The 12569-nt window shown below is 38.2% G+C and overlaps 1 non-coding gene across 1 annotated transcript; it reads left to right on the forward strand.

The window, feature by feature from the left end:
- Positions 1–3203: 3203 nt before the first annotated feature.
- LOC129050604 (U8 small nucleolar RNA) lies at positions 3204–3335 on the forward strand. The gene has a single exon (XR_008514283.1). It is a non-coding gene; the product is annotated as a U8 small nucleolar RNA (small nucleolar RNA).
- Positions 3336–12569: the final 9234 nt, after the last annotated feature.

Raw genomic sequence — 12569 nt, forward strand, 5'->3', positions numbered from 1 at the left:
TTTTGTATTTTTAGTAGAGACGGTGTTTCACCATGTTGGTCAGGCTGGTCTTGAACTCCTGACGTTGTGATCTGCCCGCCTCAGCCTCCCAAAGTGCTGGGATTACAAGCCTGAGCCACCATGCCCAGCCTGTTTGTGTGTTTTCGTATATCTTTCATCTGAGTTGCAAGGGGCACATTGGGTTTCCAGGAATTTTCTTAGCTAACTCTGTTCCTTTATCTTTTAAGGTTCTTAAGCATAAATCCTCTTTTTTTTTTTTTTTTTTTTTTTTCTGATGGGAAATACTGGGGCATAGCACTAGGAATACAAATTATGTTTAAATAGAGCACAAAGTACCATCTCAAAGGAATAACTGATGGTGAAAGGTGATTCATTTTATTATGTATCAACTCTAACGAGGCTTAATAAATAATTGAGGTTTAACACTTAGGTAACCGTTCTGTATTTAAGTCTGAAAATTTTTTTATGTTACAGTTTCAACTTCACGTTGAATATTCTGTAAAGCAGAAATAAATTGATTAGCATACTATGAATGAAAAATAAAGCCATGGGTCCAGTGCAGTGGCTCACACCTATAATCCCAGCACTTTGGGAGGCCGAGGCAGGCAGATCACCTGAGGCCAGGAGTCTGAGACCAGCCTGGCCAACGTGGTGAAACCTCGTCCCAGCTACTCGAGAGGCGGAGCCAGGAGAATGACTTGAACCCAGGAGACGGTGGTTCTGGTGAGCCGAGATCGTGCCACTGCGCTCTAGCCTGGTGACAGAGCAAGACTCTGTCTCAAAAAAAAAAAAAAAAAATTAGCTGGGCATGGTGGCGTGCACCCATAATTCCACTACTTAGGAGGCTGAGGCAGGAGAATCACTTGAACCCGGGAGGCAGAGGTTGCAGTGAGCCAGGGTTGCACCACTGCCCTCCAGCCTATGTGACAGAGTGAGACGCCATCCCTAAAAAAAAAAAAAAAAAAAAAAAAACCCATGCTGATAATAGAAAAACCAGTTTGCCTTATCACAGTTTAGAACATTGAATTGTAAAGATCTTTTTTCTAGTCCTGGCCAGGCTTAATGGTAACATGAGCAATTCAGTTACTTTCTCAGAGTTTTATATTTTTATCTGTAAAATGGAAATGATGGTATGTACAGTTTAGGATTTTTGTGAAAATTAAGTGAGACTGCAACTGTCTTGAATAGCAGTTGAAGTACATTGATATAGGTGACATTTTACAGTGGTGTCTTCCTCAGCATCTTATTAGTTCAGTGTTTTAAAGCTCTATATTAGTCACAGAAACAAAGTCTAATTTTTGTTCTGTTGTTCTCATTTCAGATTACAAGTGGACACCTGAGTCAGCAGGACCTGGAATCCCAGATGAGAGAGAGCTTATCTACATGGACTCAGATCTTGTTGTCACCCCCATTAATGACAATCCAAAGGTGCAGAAAGCACTCTAACAACTGAGTTGTAGACTTTACTGAGATCTGAAATCTGCATGAGATTTTCATTCAGAACATTATTTACTGTCTAATCTTTCCTTTTCTCTTGTCTGCTTCTGTTTCATTTGTGCTGCATATCTGCATTTCCAGCTCCCGCTCTGTCTGCAACCCTTTCCTCTGCCTTCACTTCCACTTCACTGGAGTTCTAAGTTTTCTCCCCTCTGTTTTGAATGAGTCAGCTCTGCCTCTCACTACTGCTTTCTTCCACATGCCACGGAGGGGTTGCCAGCCTCTTGACCTCAGACCTTAGCTCTCAGTCCCATCGTTTCTCCATCTGCACTAATGTGAATCACTCTAAGTATTCTAGTCTCTGATGTATTTTGAAGGCAGAAGCAGTCAGAGGGCAATGCTCACCAGGCTGGGCTGGGCAGGCAGATCACACTGAAGCCCTGCCCTCTTACAGGTTGTTAAGACTGCATGGGAGATGGTGAGGAGACACTATGGGAGCTCGAGGAGTCACGGTTCACAATGTACTTCTAAACTACTGTGAGTTTTTTTGCTTCTTGCCTTTTGGAATATAATACTTTATTGCTAGGGGAAAATGAGTATGTACTTTAAAAAACAGATGCATTTCTAAGTCCCTGTGTTTTGTCTTGACTTCCAACTCCACAACATACATTCCACTACTTACTCTCTATTTTAATTTTCCTGCTTGTGTTACTTTTTTTTTTTTTTTTTTTTTTTTGAGATGGAGTCTCCCTCTGTCACCCAGGCTGGAATGCAGTGGTGTGATTTTGGCTCACTGCAAGCTCCGCCTCCTGGGTTCACGCCATTCTCCTGCCTCAGCCTCCAGAGTAGCTGGGACTATAGGCGCCCGCCACCACACCCAGCTAATTTTTTGTATTTTTAGTAGAGACAGGGTTTCACCGTGTTAGCCAGGATGGTCTCGATCTCCTGACCTCGTGATCCGCCCGCCTCGGCCTCCCAAAGTGCTGGGATCACAGGTGTAAGCCACCACGCCCAGCCTTCTTTTTCTTTTTTAAATCTCTTTTTCTGTATTAATTCATGACTGTCTTTTCATATCTCATTGGGAACATTACTGTGGTTTAGACCAAAGGGTGCTTGGATTCATGTTTATTTTCTAGATAGACAGCATTTTATATAGATTATTTAGCTATTTTTCATAATGGAGCTAATTCTTTTTGTGAGTTCATATGTGTGGCAGAGTAACTTTATTATGCTAAGTTTGATGTGCATTGGTGCATTTTCAAAGTGGGCTTTCTATAACAATTTGTGATATCTTTCCCAGGGGTGTCCAGTCTTTTGGCTTTCCTGGGCTGCACTGGAAGAAGAATTGTCTTGGGTCACACATAAAATACACTAACGATAGCTGATAAACTAAAAAACAAACAAAAAAAATTGCAAAAAACATCTTACAATGTTTTAAGAAAGTTTAGGAATTTGTGTTGGGCCACATTCAAAGCCGTCTTGGGCCGCATGAAGCCCATGGGCTGTGGGTTGCACAAGCTTGCTTTAGACGGTATTCTTTGTTTCTTTTTTTCCTCTTATAACCATATTTGATAGTTTATGGGAAGCCTTAGTCAGTGGACATTTTTGTGTTTAACTTTTAATTTTAAACTACTTTTAGTCTAGAGAGAAGGTTAAAAAATAGTTGAGAGTTCCTGTATACGTTTTGCCCAGCTGCTCTTAATGTTCACATCTTATAGGTCTATAGTATAGTTAAGAACACCTGGGAATTAGCATTGGTATAGTGCTAGTCAGGCAGGATAATCCTTACCTGTTCCTCCTTTTGGAGGGCAGTAGAATGTGGTAGTTGGAGTTGCATGATACTTGATTCATATCTCTGTGTAATGATGTCGTGCAATACCCTGATTGCTCCTTTTGAATTCTTTCTGAAAAAGGAAAAATAAAACATGAGTATAGTGCTGTTAACTAAACTACCAAATTTATTTGAATTTTACCAGTTGCCTCTAATGTCCTTTTTTTGTTGTTGTTCAGGATCCCACATTACAGTTAGTTGTTATGCCTCCTTAGTCTCGTATAGTCTGTCGTAGTCTTTCATGGTTTTGTCAGAATTTCTCAGACTTTTCTTGCCTTTCATGACCTTGACAGTTTGTCTTTTTTTTTTTTTTTTGAGATGAAGTCTCACTCTGTCACCCAGGCTGGAGTGTCGTGGTGTGATCTCAGCTCACTGCAACCTCTGCCGACCGGGTTCAAGCTATTCTCCTGCCTCAGCCTCCTGAGTAGCTAGGATTACAGGCACCTGCCACTGCGCATGGCTAAGTTTTGTAGTTTTAGTAGAGATGGGATTTTACCATGTTGGCCATGCTGGTCTTGAACTCCTGACCTCATGATTCACCTGCCTAGGCCTCCCAAAGTGCTGGGATTACAGGTGTGAGCCACCGCGCCTGGCCTTTGTATGTTTTTGTAATACATGTTATAAAACGTATGACTCAAGTCCTTGACACTTTGAAGAGTAACTGGTTCAGTGTTTTGAAGAATGTCCCTTAATTTAGGTTTATCTAAGGGTTTCTCATGATTAGAATGAGATTATGAATTTGGATTATGAGATTAGAATGAGAATATGCATTTTAGTAAGAATACTACCGTAAATACGGTAATGCTGCTCACTTAATTAGTAAAGGTTTTAAAAATATTACATATAGAAGTTTTGCAGAAGTTAGGTATAGAAATGATGGTTGAATTTTTAATTAAAAGTCTCAAGATGCAGTATCTGGCTGTCCTAAGCTCATGGATCCAACTACATGGTTTCTTCACATTTCTTAAATAAATTGTGCACTTCCCAATTCATGCTATTATGGCTTCCTTGAATGGTGTCTTCTCTGATATAACCATAAAGTTCTAACCATTCTTCAAGACCTCAACCCACCCCCTACCTCTTCTGTAAACCCGGTCTCAACTATATCAAGTAAAGTGCTTGCTGTATTCTCTAAACTACTATTTACAAAAAAATTCTTTCTGTCCAGGGTTTTGTCTGTAGTTATGTCCTACCTCTTTTCAATTGTGAAATATTTTGTTGTTTATCAAATGTTTGTCTCATCTTCCCAACCAGAATGTCAGCTCTCTGAAAATAGGATTGTGTGTTTTATATTTTTGTATCCCCCTTAACACTTGACATAGAGCCTTACCTTGGCAGGTACCCAATAGATATTTGTTGAAAGACTGAATTTCTAATTAGAGGTAAATTATCTAAAGAGTAAGCCAAGATAGGGGTGAATTTTTTCTTTGAGGCTGTATTTTATTACAGATATCAATGGAAATTATTTTAAAAAATAAATTATTATCTATATATGTATGTTTTAATCTGAAAAGGCATCGTTCTTATTCTTTTTGGTAACAAATTTTACACATTCTTTTTTTGTCCTCATTGATTTATTATCTGATATAAGGGACATATAAGGAGACAGATATCCATCTTAAAAATTGTCTCAAAAGGTTTTTTTTTTTTTTAACCACAGGTAATGAAACAACCACCATTAGTTAAATTTGATTCAAAAATATTCCATCTACCAGCATTTTCAGGTAGGATCATAAAGGAGTTATCGAACATGTAGACTCTTTGTATACAGATACGAATGTGAAATTTATTCAGAAATGGAATATTTGTATGTGAATAACTAAATTTTTTTTGTCTTGACAGTTGGTTATATTCTTGGAGCAGTGTTAATGTGAATTGTAAATAATCTGTAATTCATTTGTGCCAGCTGTGGACATTTCTCAGCTGAGTCTGGGCTGTCCTGTCCTCTTGTGTGTGGGGAGGTTCCTATAGATCTGGGCAAGTTTTCCTGTAGAGTGGGTTGGGGGAGGGTCTCCTCCCTTCCCTTCATAGAGCTGGTTGAATTTCCACCATTTATGGCAGGTGTAGGTGCACAGGGTTGGGGACAACAAGGAAGGATTGGGATTCTATTGGTGGGACCAGAACATTTGAGAATGGGACTAGGTGGTTCATGACTGTGGAGATGGTGTGGGAGTGGAGATACTTAAGGGATAATTATTGCATTTCTGTTGAGCTAATGAAAATCTTATTTAGGGTGAAAGTCAGAAATTTTTACATACCTTAAACTGTTTTTTTTGTTGTTGTTGTTGTTTAACAAATTATATTTTAAGCTGTTGAACTCAATTTGGGGAAAATTATTCATTGTGGTTAGAGTAGAATCTATGATTTGAAGTAAATTTAAAATATATTTAGGTTTCAATAAACCAGCTAAGGGTTTATATCAGTCAACTTAATTACCAATAAAAACAACCAGAAAAACCTGTGGAGAAGGACATTTAAATACCAAAGTGAAGCAAAATATTAATAATAGTGCTTTCAGTGCCAAGTAGGTCTATTTATGCAAACCTAGAGAATTATTACCGGGAAATACTATTTCCTTTTTCTTCTCTGAGTTATTTGGGAAATTATATTTATAATTTCTTTTGTCTAAAGATTGAGATCAGCCAAAGATATGTTAATTTTAGGGGGTATCACATTTCCTAGATTTTGCCCTTTTTTTGCATACGGATTTGGAGGTAGGAATTTCAGGTGATTTTAGCTATCATGTTTTCCTCGTCGTTTTTTTACAGTAATTTTATTGGAACTTTTTAATAACTGTGGGATTTGTGCTTTTCTCAATATTTGAGAGTTGATTTATTTATACAAAGGCTCTTTTGTCTTTTACTCCAGTTGCATTCAACTTTGCATTTTGTTATAGTCTAGGTTGTGGGACAATTCTGCTTTAGACATCTGCTTGGTTTGAAAGCATAGTTTTCCATTGAAGTGGTTAAAAAGTTTCCATGGATAGAAAAAAGAGATGGGAAATATAGAAGGACAAATAGAAGTAGTGTCATCTTTGGAGTATTTTTGGTTTTGACAGTGTAGTGTTTTCTTTGGCTCATCTTAGCTGTCATAATTCTGTGTTTATTTCTCATGTAGTGTTTCCAGTAATTGTCTTTCTCGTCATTCATACTTCTGTTATTTTCTTTCCTTGGCAGCGGATAAGTTATAATTTCTGAAGGACCAAGATTGGAATGACTTTTTTGCAACAAGTGTGCTCGCAGATCGACTCCACTGAGAAGAGCTCGGGGACCTCCTGAGCCCAGCTTAATCTCCTTTGCTATTTGCGCATGGTGGCTGGTCACCAGGAGGTGGCCACCAGGCTCCTCCATTCCCCGCTGGTAGGCCTCTGTGACGTGACTTATGCATTTAAATTTATGTTTTTTAGAGACTCAAACAAGTGCTAAAATAGCAATTTGATTTAACTACCATGAAAAAACTGATTTATCATGATTTTAGGTTTATGGAAATTATCCTCTGCTTAATCCTTAGGTCTTACAGTAGATGAGAGTAGATGGTGATTTTGAACTTTCTGTTGTTGTTGTTGTTGTTGTTTGTAATACTCAGATTTCCATTTTATGTTAACTTGTAAGATTTTAAAAAAATATGTAGGCTGAGGCAGGAAAATGGTGTGAACCCCGGCGGGGGGTGGAGCCTGCAGTGAGCCAAGATTGTGCCACTGCACTCCAGCCTGGGCGACAGCGAGACTCCGTCTTAAAAATATATATATATATAAATATATATATGTGAAATTGGGCCAGGTGCAGTGGCTCATGCCTGTAATCCCAGCACTTTGGGAAGTGGAGGCGGGTGGATCACCTGAGGTCAGCAGTTTGAAACCAGCCTGGCCAACATGGTGAAACCCCATCTCTACGAAAAATACAAAATTAGCCTGGTGTGGTGGTGCACTCCTGTAATCCCAGCTACTGGAGAGGCTGAGGCAGGAGAATCACTTGAACCTGGGAGCCAGAGGTTGCAGTGAGCTGAGATCGTGCCATTGCACTCCAGCCTGGGCAAAAAGAGCGAAACTCCATCTCAAAAAAAAAAAAAAACGCGTGATATCATAAGACCTTTTCCCTTCTCATCAGTGACTGCAATGAACTGCCCATGTGGAATGGGTTGTGGGTGTTGGTTCCTTTACTGGGTCATCTGGTAACCTGCAAGGTTTCTGCTGTGACCTTGAAGGAAGACATCAATCCTCTAAGACATTTTTTTCCTATCCTCTGGGAATATTACTTTTTGGACGATCTTGGTCCATTGGTAAGCTCATGGGAATTTGTCAGAGTTTTTTTTTGTTTTTTGTTTCTTTTGGCTCATGTTTAGCATCGGTTGGCAGAGTGTTTGGAGTCATCCTCAGAAAGGAATTATGGTGGTTCAGAGGTGTTTTCTGTAGTGGGCCCTCATTTGGGAATTGGCTTGAAAGAATTTAAATTCATTTGCTTCCAGGATATTATTAAGTTTACTTTTTTCTATAGTTGGTGTGTGTCTATCAGGTAAGGGCAGTCATTTAGAGAATATAAAGTGGTAGGAGAAACTAAAAGTACTGTTCTTCGTTTTTATTTTAATCTTATTCATATACAAGTGCCTTTGTAATTTAGTAAATATCACTTTTGGTGTACAGTATAAATTTCCTTTTTATAAAGATCTGAGCTGTTAACTTTGCTGTCACTTTCTGTTTCATGATTTAAATATTTTAGTTTTTTCTTTTTTTACACTTACATTTTTTATTCTAGTTCCAATTGCTAATCCAGCATTCGCAGATAGCTCTAAACTGCGATATGTAAGTAACATTTATATTTTAAAAATTTTTTTCATGACTTTATTAAGTAGTTACAGCATACATACTTATCAAAAGCAGAGTCCTAAATAATTATCATAAATTTTTCTGACATAATGATGACTCTACTCATAGGCAATTTTTATGGGCATTCCAATTATAAATTTTAGAATATTTAAAAATAGCCCTTCTCCTAATATACAATGCTGGGATTATCTAAGCTACTCCTGGAAACTTTATTAAGTGTTCTTGTTTTTTTATTTTCATAGAGACAAGGTCTCTCACTATGTTGCCCAAGTTGGTTTTGAACTCCTGGGCTCAAGTGATTCTCCCATCTCTGACTCCCAAAGTGTTAGGATTACAGGTGTGAGCCACTGCGCCAGGCTGTTAACTGTTTTGAGTATTGGTTATAAAATACTTCAACCCTGATCCCTGTGTATTAATTTAGTTATACTTCCTCAAAATTTCCCTTGGCCATGCTTATCTGTCCCTCATGTAGCACATAGCTTCCCTATGATGTTATTTATAATCTAATGAGATTATGATTTATAAACTCCCAATGGAAGGAAGTGTCCTTGATTTTTATAGAAGTGACATACCAGGTAGAAAGCACCATAGATCAAGTGTTAGAAGGCTCTGGGTTCCGGTTGCCTATAAGACTCGGACAAATGATTATCTTTTTCTCATTCTCTGTTTCCTGGGGAGGGTGGGTGGAACAAGGAAATGGCATAGGTTTAGGATTCAGACAGACCTGGGTGTGGATCAAAGATCTGCTTTCTGGGCCAATTACTTTAATTGCTGAGCCGCAGTTTCCTCATCTATAAAATTGGGATGGGGATGAGATAACTACTTCATAGATTTTTGGTAATTATTCCACTTTGAATGAGGTAAATATATGAGGTACTTTATATAGTGCCTGATTCTTAGTGGGTATTTCATTTACAGTGGGGTTGGGGTTGTAGAAGTTGCAGTTATTATCATGAAGCTTGCTTATCTCATGATTGTTAGGACAAGCACATGAAAAATCGGAGGTGAAAGGATTTTGTGAATTGTGGCAGTAGTATAATAATTATTCTTCTATGCTGGTAAAATATGGGTGAAACAATAGGAGTTTAGAAAATGCTTAATAATAAGGGTAATTCTTATTATACATCTTGTAATGTTACTCTCCCAAAGTAAAATCTGGTAATAGAAAGTAGGATTTAATACTTTGAGCATTTAACACTTTGAGAAGGCTGATGGTATGCTCATTAAAAATGAATCAATGAAATATTTATTTAAACACTTTTATTTAAAACGTGTTATATCTTTGAATGGGGTGCCCCCTGCTAACATTTTCAAACAGATATCCCAAATCATTTCCAAGTACAGTTATCCCTCTGTATCAGCCCGGAGACTGGTTCTAGTATCCCCTTGGATACCAAAATTCACACATACTATTTTTCCTCTGCTTTTAATGAAGTTTGATTGTAAAACTGTTTTAATTTGAATAAAATGATACTGAGGTAGACAATTTCTCTGGTAGGAATCTTCTTTTATTCTCCTTCATTCAAAGCCACTTCTAGTGAGGTTTTCTCTGATCTCAGGTTATATTACCTTCATAGCATATGATAAAGGGTCCTTAACTTAGTCTGGGAGATAATTATTATTGAAGTAGGTATATTTATTTCTTAGTTTTGTTTTTCCTATAAAAATTAGAATCACATGATATAATTTTATGTTTGTTTTCCCCCATAACACATATATTATGTATTTTTAATGTTATTAACATTTAAAAATAAAATACATAATAATTAAGGTAAACTTTTTATATGTTGTGAATATCTGATCATTTTGCTTACTAATTTTGGATAGTATTATAATGTTGGAAACAACATTGCGATGAACATTTTTGAGATTAAATCTTTGTGCCCGCTTTTTCTTTTTCCCTTTAGGGAAGATTCATAGAATTAGAACAAATTAGAACAAATGGGTAGAAGGCAGTAAATATCATTGTGACTTCTGAAAAATTGCTGAAGTGCTCAAATAAATTGTGTCAATATATAATCCCAGTCAATGTGTTTAAAATGCCTTTTGTTAGAACTTCCAACATTGAGTATTTATCAAATTGTATATCCTTCTCTCCTTGCCAATCAACTTTGTGAGGTATAATTCATATATAGTAATAGTGTAATACTGTAATTTTTAAAATGTGTTAATTGTAAATTATGCATAATTTAAAATGTTCCATTTTAGCCATTTTTATGTGTACAGTGGCATTTAGTTCATTCCCATTGTTGTATAACCATCACCACTATTCATTTCCAGAACTTTTTCACCATCTTAAACAGAAGCTCTTTACCCATTAAACGGTAACTTTCCCTTTCCCTTCCCCAGTCCTGGTGACCTGTACTCTACTTATTCTATCTTGGTGAATTTGCTTATGGTGAGTACCTCATATTGCTACCAAAACATCAAGGAGTTTGGTCTAGGTCCTGTTGCTCACAGCACAGAAAGCCAATCACGGAGACGATGAGTGTTGCTAGGGAAGAAGGCTTCAATTGGGTGCTGCAGCTAAGGAGATGGGAGATCAATCTCAAATTTGTCACCTCAACTGACTAAAACCAGAGGTTTATTTAGCAGGGAAGAAATGTAACCATGTATGGGAAAACAGGAGTTAGGGAAGGGTGGGGAAGAGAAGTTGGTCGACAGGAAGCAGGTAGTTGGTTAGGCAATTGTGATGAGTGAGGTGGTCTGGTGTCTTATGGTCCAGATGTGGTGATCTGGTAAGTTTCAGTTCCTTGATAACTATCTGGGAGGCCTGATGGTTGGTTTCCCAACAAAGGAATTCAGATAAGACAAATGTAACTTTCTCAAGTTTTAAGACTGGGAGGCTCAATTTCTATGTTTATTTTAAAAGACTGTAAGCATCAGTTCTATAGGACAATTGGGCTGCTTTCATTTGCAAGTTTCATCCATGTTGCAACTAACGTGTCAGCATTTCATTCCTTTTTAAGGCTGAATCATATCCCTTTGTATGTATATACCACAGTTTGTTTATTTTTTCATCTGTTGTTGGGCACTGGCTTGTTTATATCTTTTGGCTATTGTGAACAATGCTGCTATGAACATTAGTGTTTTCTGTTTTTGTTTTTTGCTGACAGCTATCCCTATGGGTGTGAAGTAGTATCTCATGGTTTTGATTTGTATTTTGTGACTAGTGATGTTGAACATCTTTTTGTTTGATTGTTGGCTATTTGGAGAAAGGTCTAATCAAGTCATTTGCCAATTTTTATATTGAGTTTTATGTTGTTGAGTTGTAGGTATTTTTTATATATTCTAGATATTAACCCCGTGTCAGATAAGTGATTGCAAATATATTCTCTCATTACACTGGTTGCTTTTTACTGTGGCAAGTGCCTTTTTGAGATATGAATTTAGGAAGAATTTTTCTATTTTTTAAATAAGAGTTTTATACTTGAATAAGGTAAAGTAAATGCTCATCCATCATTAATTTTTTAATAAAAACACAGTTTTCCTGTTTCTTTGCTGTAGTTCTCCTCTTCGTTGATTATATTTTATCATTGGATAGGGTTTTTTTGTTGTTTGAGACGCAGTCTCGCTCTGTCGCCAAGGCTGGAGTGCAGTGGTGCAATCTCAGCCCACGGCAATCTCTGCTTCCTAGGTTCAAGCGATTCTTCTGTGTCTGCCTGCCGAGTAGCTGGGATTACAGGCACCTGCCATCATGCCTGGCAATTTTTGTATTTTTGTAGAGACGGGGTTTCACCGTGTTGACCAGATGGTCTTGAACTCCTGACCTCAGGTGATCCACCCGCTTCGGCCTCCCAAAGTGCTGGGATTATAGGCCTGAGCCACCATGCCCGGCTGGTAGATTTTTTGTTTTGCTTTCTTTTGAAGAAGACCTCTCAGTGGCTTACCTCTTTGCCATGCTTTGGTGTTTGAGCTCTCTTCCCTGTACTAACTGTAGCTCTGTAGGACTTGGGGGTCAACCTTACCTTTTTTTCCCCCGCTTTTGTGTGTCTTGTTTGAGTTAGCATTTCTTTTTATTCCAGGCCTGTAGATTTTACTAGATTGTCTCTAGGAATCTCTTTTACTAATTTGCTTCAGCCTGCCTTCCTGCCATCTCTTTTTACTAATTTGCTTCTGCCTGCCTGCCTTCCTGCCTCCCTCCCTCCCTCCCTCCCTCCCTCCCTCTCTCCCTCTCTCCCTTCCTCTCTCCCCTTCTTCCCCTTCCTTCCCTTCTCCCATGCCTTCCTTCCCCTCTCCCATCCCTTCCTTCCCTTCTTTTCTTTCCATTTATATTGAGATAGAGTATTGCTCTGTCACCCAGGCTGGAGTGCAGTGAGGTAATCTTGGCTCACTGCAACCTCCACCTCCCAGGTTCAAGTGATTCTCCTGCCTCAGCCTCCTGAGTAGCTGGGATTACAGGTGTGTGCCACCATGCCCAGTTAATTTTTGTGTTTTCAGTAGAGATTGGTTTTCACCATGTTGGCCAGGCTGGTCTCG

The sequence above is a fragment of the Pongo abelii genome, chromosome 16 (genome assembly GCF_028885655.2).
Source record: "Pongo abelii isolate AG06213 chromosome 16, NHGRI_mPonAbe1-v2.0_pri, whole genome shotgun sequence".
NCBI classification, from domain to species: domain Eukaryota; kingdom Metazoa; phylum Chordata; class Mammalia; order Primates; family Hominidae; genus Pongo; species Pongo abelii.